At 37.0% G+C, this 21,784-nt stretch overlaps 2 long non-coding RNA genes and 2 pseudogenes across 10 annotated transcripts in view; 1 reads left to right on the top strand and 3 right to left on the bottom strand.

Annotated features, from left to right (window-relative positions):
* Positions 1–1,811, top strand: part of LOC131249034 (uncharacterized) — a 4,040-nt gene extending 2,229 nt beyond the window's left edge. For 2 of the 9 annotated variants that reach the window (XR_009172650.1, XR_009172651.1), the window contains 4 exons: positions 321–490; positions 1,122–1,212; positions 1,324–1,482; positions 1,574–1,811. This is a non-coding gene — a long non-coding RNA (uncharacterized LOC131249034). Of the gene's footprint in view, positions 56–79; positions 491–515; positions 1,213–1,323; positions 1,483–1,573 lie in introns of those variants that run through there. The other 7 variants (XR_009172646.1, XR_009172648.1, XR_009172645.1 and 4 more) reach the window with 7 other exon arrangements.
* An 8,181-nt stretch (positions 1,812–9,992) lies between these two features.
* LOC131250117 (pyrroline-5-carboxylate reductase-like) lies at positions 9,993–11,997 on the bottom strand (annotated as a pseudogene).
* Positions 11,998–15,669: 3,672 nt separating this feature from the next.
* On the bottom strand, positions 15,670–17,063 carry LOC131249712 (pentatricopeptide repeat-containing protein At3g62470, mitochondrial-like; annotated as a pseudogene).
* Positions 17,064–18,301: 1,238 nt separating this feature from the next.
* On the bottom strand, positions 18,302–20,948 carry LOC131250116 (uncharacterized). Its single transcript, XR_009173073.1, has 2 exons — positions 20,816–20,948; positions 18,302–18,508 (listed from the first exon to the last, which is right to left on the bottom strand). It is a non-coding gene; the product is annotated as an uncharacterized LOC131250116 (long non-coding RNA).
* Between the last annotated feature and the right edge of the window lie 836 nt (positions 20,949–21,784).

The raw sequence follows: 21,784 nt of genomic DNA, 5'->3' as shown, positions 1-21,784 counted from the left end.
AATCTTTGCAAATCATGGTGTAACATGTCAATCTCCAAGTCTCGATGAGTGGATGGTGTACCTATTTTTTCTTGTTTATTTGAGAAGTGCAATGTGATATGCTGGCTCAATGTTGAGGGAAATGATTGGCTAATATTCTAATTCATTGAAATTGGGATTGTCTACTATCCTTTTCAATATGGCATGCTTAAGTCTTTTGTTGATATTTTTAAGAAAAAACATCTGTAAATTCTTACAAGTTTTATGATTGAGTGGAATACAGTTTTATTTATTTATTATTTCATATTGTTGTGATTGAATTGATTGTTACATCCATGCAGGGCTTAGAGTGGAAGGAGAAAGTAGAAGAATCTTCAACTAGAACAATGTCTCTAAGCTTAAAGACATTGTTTGAGCAGCTTGCAGTGGAAGTTGAGCCTAGTACCTCAAAAGCATTGGATCAAGAGAGAGAAGTATTCCCAGATCTACCAAATGAAGTTACGCAAGTAAGGTGGTGCTTGTAGGCTTGTAGCAAGAAGTGTTCCCAGATCAACCAATTTGCTAACGAATCATGAATGCCTTCATGCAGTCCTTTGTGCTTTGTAACATGATCTCCATGAGCACATAGCTTTGAAGGGATTCCGTCTGCATTTGCTAAACACAAGTATTGCAAATAAAATTCCTCGGGCTTGGGTTCAACAGAAATTCTCTCCCATTTGTTTAGGTCCTGTAGAAGGGAATCAATCCATTCATGCTTCATGACTTGACCAACCAATATACAGTGAGAATTGGCTATTGAAGCATCAAAACATATGTTGTATATCCCGCAAGGAAGCTCATATGGTAAAGGAAGCAGTGAGATTAGAAATATCAATCATTAGCCTTTTCCCCATAGCTAAATTCTCATGCATAAGGTATAAGATGAAATTTTTAAGAGGTATGTACTTTGCATATAAAAAGGGTGCACCCACAAGTACAGTTTGTTGGCAGCGAAAATTGTTCATTTGAACATTGAATTTTTCCTTGCTAGTTACACTGTTTGTCGAAGATCCTGAAATTTGATATGGGTTATAGGAATTTGGCTATCCCTAGCAGCTCTTTTGTAACTAGCTTGTCATTTGTTAATTCCATTTCTAATGCAGGTCAGCTTAAGCGACATCTTCTTACAATTGGATGGAGTGTGTTTGTAAGTGCAAAGAGGCTTGTTGCAGGTGATTCAGTCCTTTTCATCTGGTACGCTGATTCAGAATCCTCATTCCACCTATGTGATGCATGTAGTATTTCAATCTGTCATGTCATATATAGTTTGTATCTGACTCTGAAATATATTGCTTTCGTCCTCAGGAAAGAAAAGAATTAGTTACTCCTGGGAATCCGGTGTGCTAATCGGCCACAAACAGTCATGTCAGTTTTATCAAGTGATAGCATGCACATAGGGCTCCTTGCTGCAGCAACTCATGCAGCTGCCACAAGTAGTCGTTTCACTATTTTTTATTACCCAAGGTAGAATAATGCAACTCATAAAACTTGAATGTTGTAAATATCATAACAAATATAAACAATTATGTATTATATTGTTTTACATTGTTTTCAGGGCAAGCCCATCTGAATTTGTCATACCTCTAGCCAAATATGCTAAAGTAGTCTACCACACCCGTGTTTTAGTTGGCATGCGCTTTCGGATGCTATTTGAGATAGAAGAGTCAAGTGTGCGTCGGTAAGTTTCATGCTCAAAATGTCTCTCTTTCGTTATTCCTCCCTTTTGAACTTTTTTATGTTGTTGTTTGGAATTTCACATTTATCTATGGCAGATATGATATGCCTTTGAACTATTTGATGTTTAAGCCATGCAAACTTCCATCCACATGTTTTGTTTTTCATTGTATTGACCTTTTATGCTTGTATATATACACTTCACACTTAGTAATAATGTCATTCCATTATGCCTAGGTACATGGGCACAACAATAACTGGCATAGGTGATTTAAATCTTGTTCGTTGGATTATTGGTCTCTCCTTCTAATGTTGTTTCACTGGCAATAGCAGGAGAGCTCTCTTTTGCTCTTTCTTTTTCTACTCTGCATTCTAGCTTGAATATCAGAAGAAATGTATTATGTGATGTTGTGCAGAAAGAAAATGCAGTTTTGTGTTCAACCAACAACAATCTGCATGAGGCCCGACTTTAGTTATTCGAAATTATTGATCTGGTTGGCCTCATATGAGATGGGTCATGCTCCAATCTAATCCCCATCAAATGATCCTAGAAAAATGATGAAAATGGACAACTACAACAAATTGTCTAGATTTAACAGTGTCAAGTTGGACAGTTAGGATCATCCAGCCTAGAAGATTTTTTGGGGAATACCATTACCTGGGCTGATCATATGAACATTTAGATCACCAAAAAACTGGGGCACATGTACAATTTCTGGGGCTAAGCAAATACAGCAAATGCTTTGATTGAACATTGTAAATTTCGTCATATCGAAAATCCATGTTCAAATTCACAAAAGTAGAAGCATAAAAAAATCATCAATCTGTTTACCTGTAATTTCAGAGGATCTGAAGGCTTTTCCACAGATTTAGGTCGGACAAGCTGTCTCTTCATAGAGGTCTTGATTCTTGAGGCTTTTAGTGGTGACAATTGCTTACCGTTCTTTGTAGAATTGGCATCCGACTTGTTCTCTTTTCCACGTCGTTGACCTGTTTTATGGGCTGTAATGGTCAATTATTATTATTATTATTTTTGGCTATTTCGTTACCTTATTTCATCAATAGCTTACCTAATTTTGGCTATTTACTATATATTTAGTTCAGTTTCTTATTAAGGGCTGCTGAGCATCCAAACACATTGATATTTAGTGTAGTTTCATATTCAGCACGATCTTTTGAATTTTGTGAATGTGATTCTTATTAAACAATTGTGTGAATTATTTTTTGGTTTATCTTAGACTCTTCTTTCCCAACCTGGTACAAGACTCTCAATCATCCTGAGCTATTTGCATCAAGAAATGACCAGATACAAGGTCTCCAATGCATCAGTGTAGAAAAGATGGATACATAGACATACAGATTCATTGTTTAGTGAAAACCATTATTATCACATGAAAATTGTAAATTTAAAGTATCTATAGAAATCTACATCTACACTGTCAGTGTTTGAAGTATAAAGTAGGAAACATCAGAAAGATATCAAGGATTCGAGATACTCAATACCTGTTATGATTTGTTTTCATCAATATAAAGGCTAAAATAGTTGAAGGCCAGGGTTCTCAGAGTTTGATGAATATGTTCCCATGGTAGACAGCTATGGATTCAAGCTGGAAGAAGTGTCCCAGCAAAAGCTCCCATCTCCTAGAAGTATGCAAGTATATATTAGATTTCATTAGGGAGTTGCGAGCTTTTGCAAGTCAAAGGTTATATGTTGTTATATGAGGTATCATATTTAGTGGATCCCATTTATGTGCATGTATTTGTCATATGAGGTATCATATAATGCTTTGGCAGGGAGTTTATTTTCAGTATGCTTGAACTTTTTAGTTTGATGAATTTAATTCTTATTAAACAATCATGTGAATAGGATTTATTTTGTGAATAGAATTCTTATTAAACAATCGTATAAATTATTTTTTGAATGACTATCAGGTGTAAGATTCAAAAAAAAAAAAAAAAAAAAAAAAAAAACTCATATATTTTTTATTCACCAATATTTTAGCGATGGACCAAATCCGTTGCTAATTTCTGAACATGTTGAAAATCAACGACGGATTTCTCTCTCCTCATATTAGCGACAGATCTTATCCGTCGCCAATATTTTCCATGAGGTGGGTTTCTTCAAATTTTAGCGATGGATTTTTTATTTTTTGCGATGGATCTTATCCGTCGGTACTCTGTGACGGACCTTATCCATTGCAGATTAAATGACGGATTTTATCCGACGAGAAAAAAAAACGACCCAGTAAACAGCGACGGACGAAATCCGTCGTTTATTTGGTTTTCCGACGGATTTGGTCCTTCGCAAATCCGCGATTTTGGCATAGTGCAAACTATTTGAGAAGGTATGTCTATACAAAAGAAAAGGAAGAAATCAAAATCATATATATCATCTAAATTCCAAACATATAAAATTTATATTTCTATAAAACACATTAGTTTCGAAGTAAAGATGGAGGCATTATAAAGAAAACACATTTTACCATGAGAATACCAAAGTTTCTCTCCATTTTACAGACATTACCTATCTATTCATATATTGGGTAATTCATATATTGGATAATATTGTATGTGCATTTGCCCAAAACAGATGAATCTAATCGGAATTTCGATCATGTTTATGAGTGCAATGCACTGCCAAAAATAAATAACTATACTATTAAAAGACAAGTGACAAAAATGCAATACATTGAATAATATATCTAGTGTGAGTTTGTTTAGCAAATGCCAATAGAGACTGGAGAGAGATCTCTTCACATTCAAGGTTATTCTACTGGTGTGAAAAACAGAAGCTTGCAAGACCATCTGCGTTGGCACTCTTATTCACAACTCAATAAGGCTATCGTTGAGCAAGGCATAGTCAACACACTAAGCAAGATTTCGTTTCATGCTTATATAATCTTACATTGGCCCAAATTCACCAAATTTGCATAAAACTTCAAACAAAGGCTCCAGAAATTATCGATGAGGACAATCAATCATCAAAATGCTATATGTTGATTTATTTGTGGCTCCATTAATTGAGATTTTCATTGTTTATTCAGTTAGGAAATGAAAAAGGAAAAGAAAACACTACCAAAAAACTGGGCAAAGGCTACGGATAAAAGCTGTAGCTAAAGGCCTATGTCTACGTTTTTAGTCCGTAGCACGACCATAGCCATAGGTGCCGTAGCCATAGGTCTAAAACCTATAGCCACAGATTTAATCTGTAGCAATATGCCAAATTTAATAACAGCTATGGTTGTTAGATTACCAGCTACGGTCAATATCCATAGCTATTGTCTACATTTAAAAAAAAATTATTATCATTCATTCAATTACCACCTGCATAATCATTCATTCATTCAATTACTACCTGCACAATCATTCATTCAATAATGCATCAATTAGAATCCTTCATTCAATCAATTATAATTACAATTACAATAATGCTGAGAATACAAAGAAAAGGTCATCATCCTTTTCTTGATGAGTCTGGTCCCCAACTGATGAATATCCCAAATCTGACACGTGCTACAAAGATCCTCTTCCCTTTACACCAATCTCCTTTACATTTCTCTCTATTTTACAGGAGGCAATACCTTTCCATCTAGCCGTTCTTTTTTCCTTTAAGATTTCTTACTGCCAGTAGAGAGGATATAAAAATTCAGTATCAACATAACATACATTTTCTATTGCATTGAAACTGAAATAACCAACACAGATTGATGAACAACCAAGCATGTTTTGCAAACACTAACATGATAAAGAAAAATCTTAAAGAAGTGCACCTTAATATCCTCTGGCATATTTTTTGAAAGTGCTGGTACTCTCAAATATAACGGATGCATTGCAAATACAAAGAGCGAGCTGTCAATCCAAAAAAATTTAAATGAAAATCACTTAATCATTCCCAAATACAAACTGAGCACTGACTTCAATTCACAGTGCATGCACCAAGTCGGTGCACCTTTATCTCCATCCCCACTCAAGAGGTAGTGAGGTGTGTAAAAATCAGATGTCCAAATGGTCAGAGATATCTTTTTTAATATAATTAAAATTACCATGGTTCTACTGGATGCAAATCCACAGACTTCACGCGTTTTGATCATTGCACAAGTTTCCTTTGATCCACATACTTCACTTGAGCTTTGGATTTGCAATTTAGCTAAGAAGCAATAGACTAAGAAGCAATCATATTTTCCAGACACATGAGCAAGGAAATGTCCGCTATCCAATAATGAAAACAAAATTTCTCAAAATGGCCCATAGAGATGAAAAGGACAGTCTTGAAAATGCAATCAGTTACTTGCTTAATACAGCTAAGTTCTGTCCTTTTCTGAATAAATATCTTACGACTCTATAATCAATGCTTGTAATGGGAGAAAATCACTAATGGCAACTCAACTCCATGTTTGTGTGATGCAAGGGAAGCTAACACGAGCCCTGCAACGGCTTGACATATTAGTTTTATGCATGTATGGTGACCGGGGATGTAGATCTTGTGGGCCACGGCATGGATGGACTATTGGGAAAACTCCGCAGTGATGGGACAACCCTGACCATCTAGCTATTATGAGCTTCGCCGTGGAATTTGGACCATTGCTCTGTTTTTAAGTGGATACCACAGTCCGATAGCTAGATTTATGGGAGTGGTGCAAGTGCTTGCAAAGCATCCTATAGAATGCTTATTTGTTTATGGTAATGTTTGGTTGCAGCACATATCATGAAATTTTATTATATTTTACCTATTTCAGCATTTATGCAATCTTATTCTCCAAAATGCCTCCTCACCAACATTAACATTGTTTGTACTTTGTTTTATTTTCTATTGCTAGTAGAAAATACCCAATTAGTTAGCCTCTTCCTACTTAGGCTAAACACATGAATCATCTTCCCTGCAATGAATGAACCTGAACGCATCACCTTGCTGCATGATTACATGCATTTGGATTATTTCATTGTTTAGCCAATCTAGGAATATGAACTGACTCGGGCTCTTCAAAGGTTGGTCAAATTCCAAGATTGAGGGCAACTTTGGAGCCTTCAAGTAGTGACCAATTCCAACATTGATGGGCCCACCTTTTGGCCCCTATTCCCAAAAGCTGAGATTAGCAAATTTGGGTCTTGGAATTAAGCAATGTTAAGATTGATGAGCCCACTTACTGCTCAATTCCCAGGAGTACAGATTGACAACTTTGAGATCTTCACTAATTTTAAGATTAATAGGACCCACTTGCTGCACCCAATTCTCAAAAACTGGCATGGACAGTTCTTATAAAAAAGCTCATATCCCACCCGAATGGACATGAAAGAATCCATGAAATGTTGGTATTGCAGTGTAAAAGCTAGAAATAGCTTAAAACTAGGGAATAAGAAAAAATTACCTTAGCAGTGGTGGGCATGTAATTGTTTGTTTCCCAAGATCAATCTACACAGAGATACTGGCTTATGACAGGTCTATACTTGAGCCTTCCGCCTTGTTAAAATAGTCAATAACTTGCTCCAAATCATGTAATTGTACTGTAAGTTTGAAGTTCAAATAAGATATTAAAGAAAGGCTCAAAAAGTGCCACTGATAAAAGAAAATTCAGAAACCAAATCATCCAAACGGTCACAATCTGACATAGAGCAGGATGATCAGATGACAACATTCGCCAATAAACCATGGACAACTTGAAACAAATGCAGACATACACGAAGGCCATGAAATAGGCAGTAAATCCTGATAAAACAATCCTAGCTTCTAATCCATGGACACTTGTTTATGGTAATAGGACTGTTGGGCATGAAAACATTTTTAATCATCCAATAAATGTTCACTATTTTGATAGTCAGACAATTAGATAGTGTAAATTTTGGTTCATGATATATCTAAACTAAGAACCATTATTTGAACAGTTTAATTTGACTTGTATGGCTTGCATGCAATTTGTAAGTGCCTGCATATCATCTATTACACTCTGTTACACCATCAAAAACGGGGTGCCCACAAGCAAATCTAAAGAGATGCAGTTCAGGAACAGCTAAACAAACAGCTCATCATGCTCAATGGTTGTAGAACACAAGCAAAGTTAGGAGAAAAATAAAATAAAATTTTATCCACTGTGAATTCATACATGCATATACATGTATGAAATTATGAAGTACAAAACATTAGTGTTCTTTTTTCCTTAATGAAATCTCCTTTTTTTTTCAATTAAATTAAAAAAAAAAAAAAAAAAAACACCAGAATTTTTAGTCAATTTTGGTGTTTCACTGTAGTGGATTTTCCAATCCTAAGTGGAATAACAAAACTTGAGTGCTTTTGGATGCTCAATCCAAATGAATTGCAATTCATTGAATGTGAACTGATCCAAGTTTCACGAAATATTATGATCAAACATTACAAAAGTCATATTGAAGTATAGAAGATTGGTAGGAAAAGATGTAGACATCGTCATGCTATAATTTGAAAATATCATCCAAACATCTCATACCATTCATAAATGAACTTGCATTAGTGACCATTCACAATGTCACATCCATTTGCCTCACACATGCCAAGTAACTTCTACTACAAAAGAAAGACCGCAAATCAGATCTCTAGTTAAAACTTAAAAACAATGTTCTACTATTTATACTAAACAAGTCATGAGTCTGTTACAATCCGGCATAGCTGGTGATATTCTGGACTATAGCTCTAATGGGTCTCAATTTGGACAGAGAATGTCCCCAGATTGGAAGTTCCTAATCCTTCGATCAATGGCCTACGAGTAAACAGTTAAGGAAAAAAATACAGTAACAAGCATAGGAAAAAGGACAAAGATTGTATGGTTAGGAACTTTTTCTTGGATCTGATTGGGCCCTGATAGAACAAGAGCTTGTTACAATTAAGAACAATCACTAACGGAAAATTAATTTTCAGTGCAGATAGGTAATTACCATTCTCATTCAATATGGCTTGAAAGTATAGATCCACAAAGTTCAAACATCTTGACCCTTCTATGAGTTCTTTGGGAAGTATTATCATTTAAAATAAATTTTCAAGTTGTGCTACCTGACATATTAGCATGATGATTCGAGAAATGTAGGTCCTTTACCATCATGGGCCTGCATCAGCCATTCATGGAATGTGCATCAACAATTGAAGGAACTCGAAACATTTTACATAAAAAAAATAATAATCAGTAATGGTTAACCAATGATTGCTTTGCATTCAAACTCAAGAACCTATGACATTGATAAGATTGAAGTTTAACATAGAACAGAGTCAATAGAATGATGAAACAACCAGATATTTCATTAATAAGAACATATTGAATAGTATCCAAGTTTGCTCTGATTGATAATTGAATTTAAATTGGAATAGTATGTAGAATGATAATTGAATTTGAATCACAGGAATTAAAGTTAACAGAGAGGAATTGAAAAAAAAAAAAAAAGACCGAAACTGCAAATTCAGATGATTTTGAGTCTAAATTAAAATACATGATATGCAATGCCAACCTCATTCAAATTAGAATAATGATACCTGATTCAAGATTGTTTTTTTTTTTTTTTTTCTTTGTTTCCTTTAGTTCAATTCAATTGAGCATGCCTTGCATCCAAACACGCCTTACGTTTAATATAACAACGTCCAGAAATCTTGACATGGTTTGCAAAGTAGATATGATTTTCAGCCAAACCACCTGCAACTAGCAAACCAAGCAAATGTATTTCTTTTTACAATGCAACAAAAAGGAGAGGGAGTTACCATTATTGATCGAACTTCATATACAACGAACCCACAACCTGCCAAGAAAAAACCACAACCAGTTAAACTAGCAATCAAATAAGCAACTAAAAGAATTCTTTAATATGAGTAGGGACACTGCATTGCATTTGAGAAGTTTGAAGGCACTTACCACCTCACTAGTTAGCTTGTATACAGCTTGCCATATAGTTTCAAGGTACCATCCCCAACTTGCTCAATTACCTTGTACCTGTGACATCCAAATCGTCTTAAATTAAATGGATAGGATGGTAACCTACATTACATTGTAAGAAATCTCATCATTACTTCAGATTCACAACTTGCGCCAACACAAATTCATACCTTTTTTATGAATGGGCTTCAAAGCCTTATTCACTAATGACTCTTCAAACAAAGCTTCAACACTGCTGTGTAGTTGTTGGCCATATAACGAATGTACCATACACTGAACTTCTTGAAAGAAATAGAAATACCAAAAAGTGAAGTTGGTGTTATTTCAAGCATTGATGCTACAATAACAATCAAGATTAGACTCAAAGAGAAAGAAAAAAGCACATAGAAAATGAAACAAGCTAGTAGTTAATATCATCAAACCTACCAACACATGAAGCACAATCCCCAGCACCAGGAGAATCAAGTGGACTGTCAAAATGGCCATTAACTAAAACTGATGGATCAGTATCCTTTGACTCTGTTGATGAGATCCAACTCACGAACACCAGCAATGGTAGTTCCTACAGGTGATGCAACATCATCTTTGAGTTGTCCTGGGTGCTTTCCTGAATTGATAGCCATAGCAGCTTCTCCCAGAACTGTTTGGGAAGCTAGCTTCAATGCAAGATCTCATGGAAGACCAGCAGCAACTCCTTCATCAGCCATAGCCTCCATTGCTATAGAAATATGTATGCTAGTCCACTGCCAGTCAAGCCTGTGACTACGTCAAAGAATTTTTCGTCTACTCTCCATATCTTGCCAATTGCTCCAAAAATACACTCTATAAGTTTTTCAACTTCTTTTGTTACCATTTCTCCCGAGCTCATAACTGTTGCTGCCTCACCAATAGTTGGAGTATTTGGCATTACCTTGATTATTCAACCATGGCTAGCCCATTCCTACAAATCTTTTAATTTTGTTCCTGCAGCAATGGACATAAGAAGTTTCTTCCTTGAAAGCAGTGGCTTCAACTCCAAAACCACCTCCTTTACATCTTGAGGTTTTACAGAGAGAATGATCATTTTTTTTTTCTTATTCAGTCCACTTCCATTGATACCACACAATGCCAAGATAGTCTCCTTTACCTCTAACCCAACAAAAACATGCATAGTCCAAAGAACGAGCAAGAAAAGTAGGACCATGGAGAGCCAGTTTCTAGGCAAACAACTATGCACAAAGCACCCACAAACATGAAAGGTAATGCTTAAGTAGTTGGCTACACAAAATAGAAAAGGAACCCACTATACATGATTACTAACATGACTCACATGCTAACAAGGTCAACACCTTAATACAACTGTGAGGATCTAGAGGATTCTGATGGAAACATAATAAAAACCATGGAAAAAGTTTACCATGAGGATTCGGAAAAAGCGATCCGTGAGATCATCCCCTTTAAGCAACCCACTTTGTTGTAATTGTGAGATATAATGGGTATAAGCTACATCAATATAATTAGTTTCACAACGCATAACATCAACTTGAAAGGAAATCAATAGTACAAAACAGTAGTTTTCCAAGAAGTTATGGACATTGAAATTTCGGCAGTCTAAAAGGGTTGTATATTCTCCACTGTACAACTTAACACAGTCCACCATGTACAGCTTTCAGTTTCCATACTGAAAAAAAAACTGTACAAGTATGAAGCATGCTAACCTGTGTGTGATTTGGAGACGATTAGATTGTCATATCACCTCCTAGTTCATCAATGACCATATCTACTCTAGTCATAAAATCTAGTAAGACTTTAATAGAAGTAGCATCATGAAAAGGAGTAAGAACAGAATTCTGACCAATATGAATATTGGGTCGTTCGTCTAATCCATGTTTAACTCCTGATCCATAGCAATTGGACCAACTGAATGAAGAGTCTAGATCTCACTGAAGACTAATTGCAATATGGGAGGATAGTGACTTCCATACTACTTACTGGGTGTTGATTAATGGAGCCCATATATATTATGGGGAAGAGCTCATTTTTTCATTCTTTTTTTTTTCTTTTTCTTTTTCTTTTTTCCTTTTTCGAAGTAAATAGCGAGGAAGAGCTTTACTAAGCCCACAAACGAGCACAGTCAGCTCAGTTCACACCAGAACATGTGACAGCATGGCACATATGTATGATCCAATCCATCCAACAGAAGGATCCCACCATCTTGATGCCTTGTACAAAGAATCAAGTCGATTAGGCACAACTTTCAGATTAGAAGCAGAGAACTGGTAATGGAAGAAATTCACATACCATGAAAAGAAGAATCCGATATGCATCTCTGCAACCAAAAAAGTTTAAAATTTTAAAACTACACAAATAGAGAGAATGTCATACTAAAGAAACTAGTAAATATAGTTTGCATATCTTACCATTGTTCTCATGTTCAGTCAAACGGCCAGTTAATAGTTCAATGAAGCTATGAGGCAAAACTGAGAAAACAGTTCCAAAGTTGTTGTCAAGTAATGGCTGCTGAGAACACTCAAGCTGCTCACTGTCAACTCTCGAAACAGGCATCTTGATATGATAACTAACATCATGTTTTACAAAGCTCTACTCCTAATCAGTTCTGCAAGACTAAAGAATTTGTATGACTAATGCTCTTTCTTTTTACATTTTACAGAAACTGAAATTAATTAGCCAAATGGAGTATAAAGAAAAGAAAGATGCATCAAATCCTTTGAAAAATTCTATATTACCACACTAAAGGATCAAAAAGTATTTACACTTAAAAAAGTAAGAAAGAAAGAAAAAGAAAAAAAAAGGGAAAAAAAAACTCAATTACTTTACAGAAAGTAAAAAGTAAATCAACAAATGTTATCCAATGAACATTTACGTGAAAAATAACATTAACTAGTAAAAAGGCCAACTCAATGGCTACAATAATACCTTTGGGTCATTGAGCTCTCAAAGAAGTGGCAACCCAGTGATTTTGGTTTCCATTAGAATTATCAAATTGCTTCTTAATGTAAAATACCATTAGCCTTGGAGAAAATCTTTGGTGTGACTACATTAAGAAGCCAGATTCTTCTAACTATACTCTCCCCCCTATTCATGAACCACATACATGTATTTATCAACAGAAAAACCAATTTCTCCAGACACATGAGTTGCATTAAAAAGTCGAATGATTTGACCTATGAGGTTTTGCATCTGCCAGTACTTTCGCAAGCTTGCATCTCATCACCATACATTCAAAACATGAAATAATTTGTAGGATATAACCACCTTATTAAGTCAATTGAAATATTCAGCAAACAAAACCAATTCAGGGCCAACAAAACAAGGCCAACGATATTTACTCCAAAAATTCTACCATTTCTTACACATCTACTCTCCTATAGATTCACTACATATATTCTTAAGTAAAAGGGCATTAAGGTAGGATAATGATCGAGGGACTACTAGTCTGTATCATTACCAATACTTTTTCTTTTTATTTTTATTTTTATTCATAAATGTGTAAACAACTCCCATAGGGCTACGAAAAACAGCTCATTACCCTAAATCTCCAAATACAATTGAATCCCCATCAATGAATGGCAGTGTCATGGATAACACCCCCTAGACTCTAGCTGTTGAACAATCCATCCAAAGAACATAGAGGAAATCAATTAAATTACAGAGCCACCCTATAAAGCCTTTCCCCAACGATTCTAGAATTCCTCTCAAAAAACCCTCACATTATACCATGGCCAAATAATTGAGTCTTGGGATTGGAAAGGATGCCATGTCCATCTAGCAATGACATGGAAAATGGACACATTTAAGACCCCAAAACAGCTTACAACCCATGAAGGTAGCCCCAACCCCATTTAAGACACTCCCCATGGATTTGGATTTAGCAAAAAATTCCCTACCACAAACTATAGAGTTTCTTTCTCTAAAGAAGGTATTATTTGGCAAATCAACCAAACCCCTTCTAAACTCCAAATTTTGATCATTGAGGAAATCAATTGAATTACAGAGCCAATCTATAAATTCTTTCCCTCAAGGATTCTAGAATTTCTCTCCATAGCCCCCACATTATACCATAAGGAAGAATTTGCCAAATAATTGAGACTTTGGACTGGAAAGGACTGCGTGTCCATACAACAAAATGACATGGAAAAAGAACCAATTTAAGATCCACAAACCCTTTACATGGACAACCCCAACCCCATTTAAGAATCTCTCCATGGATTTGGCAAATTCCCAACTCCACAAATCCATGGATTCAAAGCCAAAAATTTTCCTCCAGGAAAAAAAGAAGAAGCTCATTGCACTAATTCTCCATATGCAATTGAATCCCAAACACCATGGATAACCCCCTTAACTCCATCTTTTGAACAACCCACCAAAAGATCATAGATTTTTTTTTAAAGGTAAATGCACTTTTATTGAAGAAGTGCCAAAAGGCGGAACATTACCACAAAAGCCCAACCATCTCAAAACCAAACACTATAGTTGGATGGACGACATTAATGTAAGCTACATCAGTCAGGGGATCCAGTGAAGCCGCACCCCTTTTTCTAGCCCAGAAGAGGATTTTACTTTTTAATGGTGGGCATTTAGTTACCACACTTTCCTGTCGTGTGGTCCACATATGATTTGGATCAGATTTCCATTTTGGGTTCATACCCCATGTTCATATGAAAAATAAAATAAAAATTTTAAAAAAATGGATGCACATTATAGATATAACATGAACATAATGGGGAAAGTGAGTATGTGATTGCAAATAGAAATTAGTAAGGAAACACCTTTGTAGGCATTACCCTCAACTTTACATTCCTGCTTCAGGTATTGTACACAAGTCCATGGAAGATAACTAATCAAAATCAATTTATAGAGAATTACTACTGAGTTAAGAAAAATGTTCTTCTCAATATTACCTATAATCGGGTTCCTTATACACATGAGGATCATTACTCTGCCTCATCAACATCCATGCCATTCAAATCCTTGAGTAGATTGTTATTTTGGCATATTAAAACATCTATATCATTCATAAGAGAAAAAAAAATCCTAAAATAAAATAAAAATAAAATATATAAAAAAACCTAATCCAATTCCAAAAAAAAAAAAAAGAAGAAGAAAAAAAAAAGACAGCAATATGAATATTCAAAAGAGAAAAAAAGAAGAAGAAGAAGAAAATCATTCTTGCATACCTAAAATGGACGCGGATTATGGTGTCAGAGAGGGAAGTCTTCGTGAGATCAAGAGAGAGGGGATGGTTAGGGAGAGAAGAGGGGTTTGTGAGAGGGGAGATCGAGAGAGAGAAAAGGGGCGCAGGAGATCGAGCGAGAGAGAGAGATTTGGAGTGGAGGGAGATGAAAGATTTCGTGTAAGGGGGGAAAAGAAAAAGGGCAGCGCGATAAGAGTTTTTTCATTTTTACCTGCTACGGCTTGGCTATGGTTTTAATCCGTAGCTAAAAGCCATGGACCGTAGCCGACTATCGCATACAGTTTTAACGGTCATGGATGAACGACCTTCTCAAGGGCGGCTTTGTAGGATCCATCATTATACATTTCATATATCCACTCCGTCCATTAATTTTTAAAATTTTTTATAGGGATTGACCCCAAAATATAGGAAATTCGAAGGTCAACTTAAACCACACAATTGATCAATGGTAAGTATTTAATCTCCATTGTTTCCTACAGTGTGGTCCACTTGAGCCTTCGAACTTCTTCCTTTTTTGGGCTCTTGCCCAAAAATGCTCTTTCAAAATAAATAGACGTATTAGATGGAGCACACATATTTTAATGTGTATTGTAGAGTCCTTGATGGGGCCGTCTCAGGTGGTAGGTACGAGTGGTAGTGATAGCTTTTAGCTACAGTTTAATTATTTTTAGCTACGGATTTAAGCCCAATATAGCTACGGTGTATATCTGTAGCCAAAGTAATAGTCCGTAGCCTTTGGTCAATTTTTTGGTAGTGATTAAAGGCAGAAAAGTTAATCACATATGTATAGATTTATCAACAGGGAATCATGTACATGGCAGGACCAATCACATAGGCCACTTTTTTTTTTTTGGGGGGGGGGGGGAGAATAAGCAGGTCAGCATATCAGCCTCTTGGAACAGCTAAAATGATGTTCAGAACTCACATATCTATAGAAACAGACAGACATGTAATTAGCACTCCATAAGATACAAGCTCCACAAAAAGTACCAACTGGAATTTCAAACAAATCCAAGTATCTTGAAAACCCCAAAATGATCCTGATAAGAATATCAGATGTAACTTTACAATACAATACAAGATACTTCAATAGTTTCTATCGCTCTGTTGATGCAGATCAGGTACAGATACAAGTACAACAGGTCCATCAGTTGAATGCCAAAAGATGAGCAAGTTGTCGGCGATGCTGTCAACTATCTATGATTCATTGAGACCCAGCAGCGTTGATTAATATAAAGAATTCAAAAAAAACCGCTGCCCTGTTTGATCAGGATTTCTCTGCTTAACTCTCTTCTTCATCATCTCAGCCCATCTTGCAAACATATTGGAAACCTCAAACTTGCCGGAGAACTACATTTTCTGTACCAGTTCATTGAGGATATCGGGTTTTCCCGCTCTAGATAAATCTGCAGCGAACTTGTTATAATCAAGTTGAGGAGCCTTCATTCCTTTGTTTATCATATCGTCTATATATTTACAAGCCTCTTCCAATCTTCCTTGGCTTATAAGTCCACTGATAAAAACAATATAAGAATTATCATCAGGGCAACACCCCTTCTTATCCATCTCCTCCCAAACCGCACGCCCCATGTCGTAATTCTTTGAACGGAAGTAGGACTTCATCAGCATGTTATAAGTGTGGATTGTCAGTTCGAAGCCATTCCCCACCATCTTTTTGTATATCCTCACTGCATCGTCTGGCATATTGCAATTCATCATCAGTTTAATTAGAGCATTGTACGTCAGCACATCTGGTGGACAACCCTTTTCTTTCATCTCCTGCAGCAACCCATAGACCTTATCCATCTTCTTCTGATTTCCAAACCCAACAATCAAACATGTGTAGACTGCGGCATCTGGCTGGCAACCGTCAGCCAGCATTTCGTTGAAATACCCAACTGCTGCTTCCATCTTGTTCCCCTTACACAAATCCCTTATCAAGATGGTGTAGCTCCGGACGTTCGGTGATGGCCTTTTGGCTTTCATGAGCTCAAATAGTTTGATTGCCTCAGATCGCCTTCTACCTCTAAACAACCCTTCCAACATTGTGTTATGAGCAACTATATCAGGTTTCAAACCTTTATCAATCATTTCATTCCAAACCTTTCCCGCCTCCATCAGATTCTTCACCTGGCACCATCCAACAAGCAGAATCGAATATGTCCGCAAATCTGGAGAGAACTGATCCTTCAATTCTCAAACAAAGCCTGAGCTTCCTTTCCAAGCTTTGCCCTCGCAAGTGCATCCAACAGGACATAGGCCACTTGTATGGATTTATCAGGAGATTCAGGACATTAATCACATATGCATTATAATCTATTCCTCGGGATTGAAGCAACTTTAAAAGAGCATAGGAAAACAAGATCTTAGAAAGGATTTGCATCGTTTGGTGACATAAATGAAAAAAAAAAACGAGTACCAGTTATCAGTTACCTCTTTGCTACCCAAAGCATATGTTTGATGTTGTGCATGCCCCCTCTCTCGCAGCTTGTGGTCTTGGATTATTTTCTGCAAACAACATAAGAAAGAAAGTGCTGCTCGATTAATGAGCTAGGCTTGAAATATTGACCTGAAATATGACCACTCGATTAGAAAAAGATGGGTCCCTGAAGGAAAATCACCTGGCCAAAAAATCAAAACTACCCATTTACCAAAAATGCGAAACATTTAAACCACCCATTGTTTTCATACAAAGTGGCATGTCTGATGAGCCGACTACTGGACTCACCTGAATTATGTCAGGTGATCTTCATAGTGACTTCCACCTTTCGTAGGTTCAAACATTCTACAACCATGTCGCATTGGTATGTAAGATGGATTGTATGTCAACCTACAACAAGTATGTGAACGTTTCTCTGTAAACAATATCAAATGAATTGAATCGACATTAGAGCACATAGCTATAAAGATGCACCCTACATGCATATTTGGTATGCATTGGATGTATGGTTACATTAAGAGTGGAGCAGAGTGGCAACAAATTTGGGTGTGGGAGCGGGGAAATGCCTGTTTTAAAATTTTGAAAGAGAGAAAAAGAAAAGAGAGAATTTCATGTAGCTAATTTAGTATTCCAAATTCATCAACTTTGGTAAGTGCCAAGTTGGAAAGAGTGGAAATGTGCCTTTGATGCTATTTAAATGGCGTTAACTTGCTTTTTCAAATGCTTGCTGCAATGACTTAAATGGAGAGAGTCCATCAAGCCAGCTTGAAATGGCAAGAGAGCTCCATGCAACAACCAGCTAAATTGAGCATTGGTAAGTTCTCCCAATGGTCACTACTGCACTCAATGCAAATCTAGTAACTCCAAAAGACACCCTAAGCTAGGATCAAAACCACAACCTTACATTCTCAACTTGTAACACAACACCATCTAATCAAGTTATGTCTTGTTTAACATACTAAAACAGGTTTTCACTAGTTTATATATAATTTTTGAAAAATGCATGGCCAACTAACTCAACCCAAGTACAGGTCTATTAGGTTGTTTCAGCAAGTCTAATGAGTTCAACTAATTAGATGAGCTAATAGAAGTGATGAACTAAATCTGCTCCTTACAATCAGAGAGGCTGTATTTTTAATATCCAACGTCAGAGTATAACCTATTCAGAAATATAGATCATAGACTTGCAATCATCAGTGTAAAGAATTACATCTTTTTGTCTTTCTTTCCTCCAAAGAAAGTCTTGAAGCCTCCATATATGAGCAACCCCCCTCCAGTTTAAGAGACAATAACAAACTGCAAAAGATTGAAAAGGAAGCATGAATTCTGTGCCATTGACAATACAAAAAAAAGTCTCTCATTAAAAAATTAAAAAAAATAAATAAATTAGACATAATCCTCTGAACACTAGAAAATCCCACAGGAGTGCAACTTTTTTCTGTTCAACATAGAACTGAAGATGAAATTCACAGATTGGAAGATCCTTGCCACCTGATGTTTGGCCTTTTCCAGCCCATTGCTCTATTTTGTATTAACCATGTATTTGTAGATCAAAGGGTTGGGTCTACGAGAATTTCTTAGGAACTTCTCATCCATGGTGTGGCCCATCAGATAAATGGCCCTGGATCACCAAATAATGGTCCACTAGTATGTGTCGTGAGAATCTTGACGCCACAGATACCCTGACTCATCAGGGCCCAAGAATTTCCCCCACCCCGCTTAAAGGTCTCATCCCTATCTTTATTTTCTGGGAAGTGTGGAAAGCCAAGAACGCCCACCATTTTGAAAACTCTGTTCCCGCGCCTCACCGCATTGCATATCATGTCCTATCCTGGATCCATTGCATCGGCGGCACGCTTCCTGCTCCCAAAACCATCCCCATATCGGTCAGCACTATGTGCAGAGTCTGGCGCATCCCTCCTCCTCAGCCCTCCCGTCCATCTATATCTGTGGTCAGGTGGGTCAGGCTCCCGCCGGGCTAGATCAAGCTGAATGTGGACGGCTCCTCGGGAGGCAACCAGGGGCCTTCAAGGGGTGGCGGCCTACGGAGAGATGCTACAGGGAATTTCCTTTTTGGCTTCTCTCATCGCCACAGCTGCAACACTAATACGAGGGCGGGGTCCAAAGCTATTGTGGACGGGCTCATGCCGGCCCTTCAGCTGGGCTACACAAAAATCCAGGTGGCGAGTGATTCCATAGTTGTGGTAAAGGCCATCTCCAGTTCAACCAAAGCCTGCTAGCCCCTTTGGTACTAGAAGGCGCCTGTCTCCCTCCTCGCTCGCTCCTTGCAACTTCAGATCAAGCACACGCCAAGAGAAGCAAACTCGGTCACAAACGGGCTGGCCCGTCTTGGGAGCGAGTCTCAACAGACAACATTTTCCGCTCCCATAATTCCCTTCCTCCCACAATTCGAGGCCTTCTGTTCCTTGACAAAGTCGGTCTTGGCTCGCTGCGGATGGCGTAAGCCAAGGATGTGGCGGTCTTCCTTTTTCCTTCCTGTCCATATGATAGGGGGGCCTGTTCCCTTTTTGTTACCGGCCCTCCCGAATGTCTCTTTGTAAGCCATTCTCGGCCTGTTCGTGGTATATATATATATGTGTGTGTGTGTGTGTGTGTGTGTGTGTGTGTGTGTACAAAGAGGAATTGTTGGGCCCTGTTTATATATATATATATATATATATATATATATATATATATAGGGCCCAACAATTCCTCTCTGTACACATATAACCTCAATAGAACCTAGACCTAATCTTCCAATCCAATCGTTTGAATCCAATGACTGCAAAACGTTAAATTGCATAACTCCAATAAAGAAACAAACAAGTAGATTGCAATTCTTCCAGCTTTGTCGATTCCAAGAATAAGGACATGGAACTGTATTACTGAAGAGATAGTTCTATATTCCATAAAACAACAACTCTAAATATGGATTTTTAATCGAAGGAAGTTATCAAACACTTGACATGTATATATGCAGTACATGTACAATATCTGGGCCTTTCATCAATTGCACATCATAATGGATGGGGCATCCCAAAAATCTAACTATTTTAGGCTCCAATCTTTAGAATGAATAACCACAGTGCAAGAGTCCATACACCTCAGGTCTGGCACAACTATTAAAGGAAAAAGCACGGACCTTAATTCCAGCAGACAATTAATTGTTGACGCCAATAGCAGTATCCTATAAAAAGATATAGACTAACAACAACAAATCAATGTATATTTACCTCAAGTTGTTGAATGGTCCAAACCTTGCCACGTGCAATTTGATCACAGTGCACCAAAAAAGGAAACGGGTGTGCTACATGCCAATTAGTTTCCTCTTACAAAATATGCATCAAACACACACTGTAACAAGTACACTATGCCATTGAAGCAACAAGTGGATCAAGATCATATTTTTGAAATTTTCTCAAACGCCCTCATTCTAATAATCACGTAGTCACACTAGCAAGCAACAACACCCAGCTGAAGAGATACATTCAAATCAAAATATTGACCTAGGCACACCACAAAATCCTTAGAAATAAAGTGGAAAAAACACATGAAGAAAAAAGAGGACAAAAAAAATAAAGCAAAACCAAATTACAAACATACCCCTCCCACCATGTAGACCTGATGAAGGATTTTGTCGATTACCATTTCCACCTGGTCTTGACAATAAGCATCTTACAGCATCAACAACCTACAGCATACACAAAATCACCCAAAACCCATTACTAGAATCTTTAAAAAATAGGAACCTAACATGACTAAACTCCGCAACTCGAAGATGCTCACGTGAAAGAGAATCCACTGAAAGTCACAACAAACCCAAAAAAAAAAAAAGAAAAAAAGAAGTCAAATTTAAAGAAAGCAACACATAAATAGATAAACAAAAATTAATCAACTAAACCTACTAAATTCATATAGGCAATCAATCAAACACATCATATGCAACATTACTTCCTTGTCCTAGTGTCCCAATAGTTGTCTGTTTCTTAATTGAATAAACATAAAAACTAATTGCTTTGGAGTTTACAAACTCATCCAAACAGAAAACAAAAGAAGCCTAGCTAATTAAATGGTATCTACTTTGGGAGACGTCAAAAGAAACATCCAAGAGGCTGAGGATGAAGTGATCAAGGCCAAGTTTAATCTTCTCAACACGCAATTAGAAGCTGACAGAACCAGGCTAAACTAAAAAAGGCCCATCTTCAAGAGGAAATATTTTGGAAGAAAAAATCCAAGAATAATTCGCTAATAGAAGGAGATAGGAATACAAGATTCTTTCACGATTCAGTTCTAGACAATCACAAGAGATTAGTGATTAAGAAGCTGAAAAGGGTCTCAGGTGAAACAATCGAGAAGATCAGGGACATTGGTGAGGAAGCTGAGAGGTTCTTTAAAGAATTATTTTCCTCTGAAGTCTGCAACTATAATGAAGATATCGTCAACTACATCCCATGACTTGTGACAGATCAGATGAATGTTGGTCTTATGAGACCCCTTTCAGAAGAAGAAGTCAAAGAAGTGGCTTTATCCATTCCGATTGACAGTGCTCCTGGCCTAGACGGATTTGGAGGA

The sequence above is a fragment of the Magnolia sinica genome, chromosome 6 (genome assembly GCF_029962835.1).
Source record: "Magnolia sinica isolate HGM2019 chromosome 6, MsV1, whole genome shotgun sequence".
NCBI lineage: Eukaryota > Viridiplantae > Streptophyta > Magnoliopsida > Magnoliales > Magnoliaceae > Magnolia > Magnolia sinica.
This window is presented reverse-complemented; position numbering and strand designations above follow the sequence as displayed.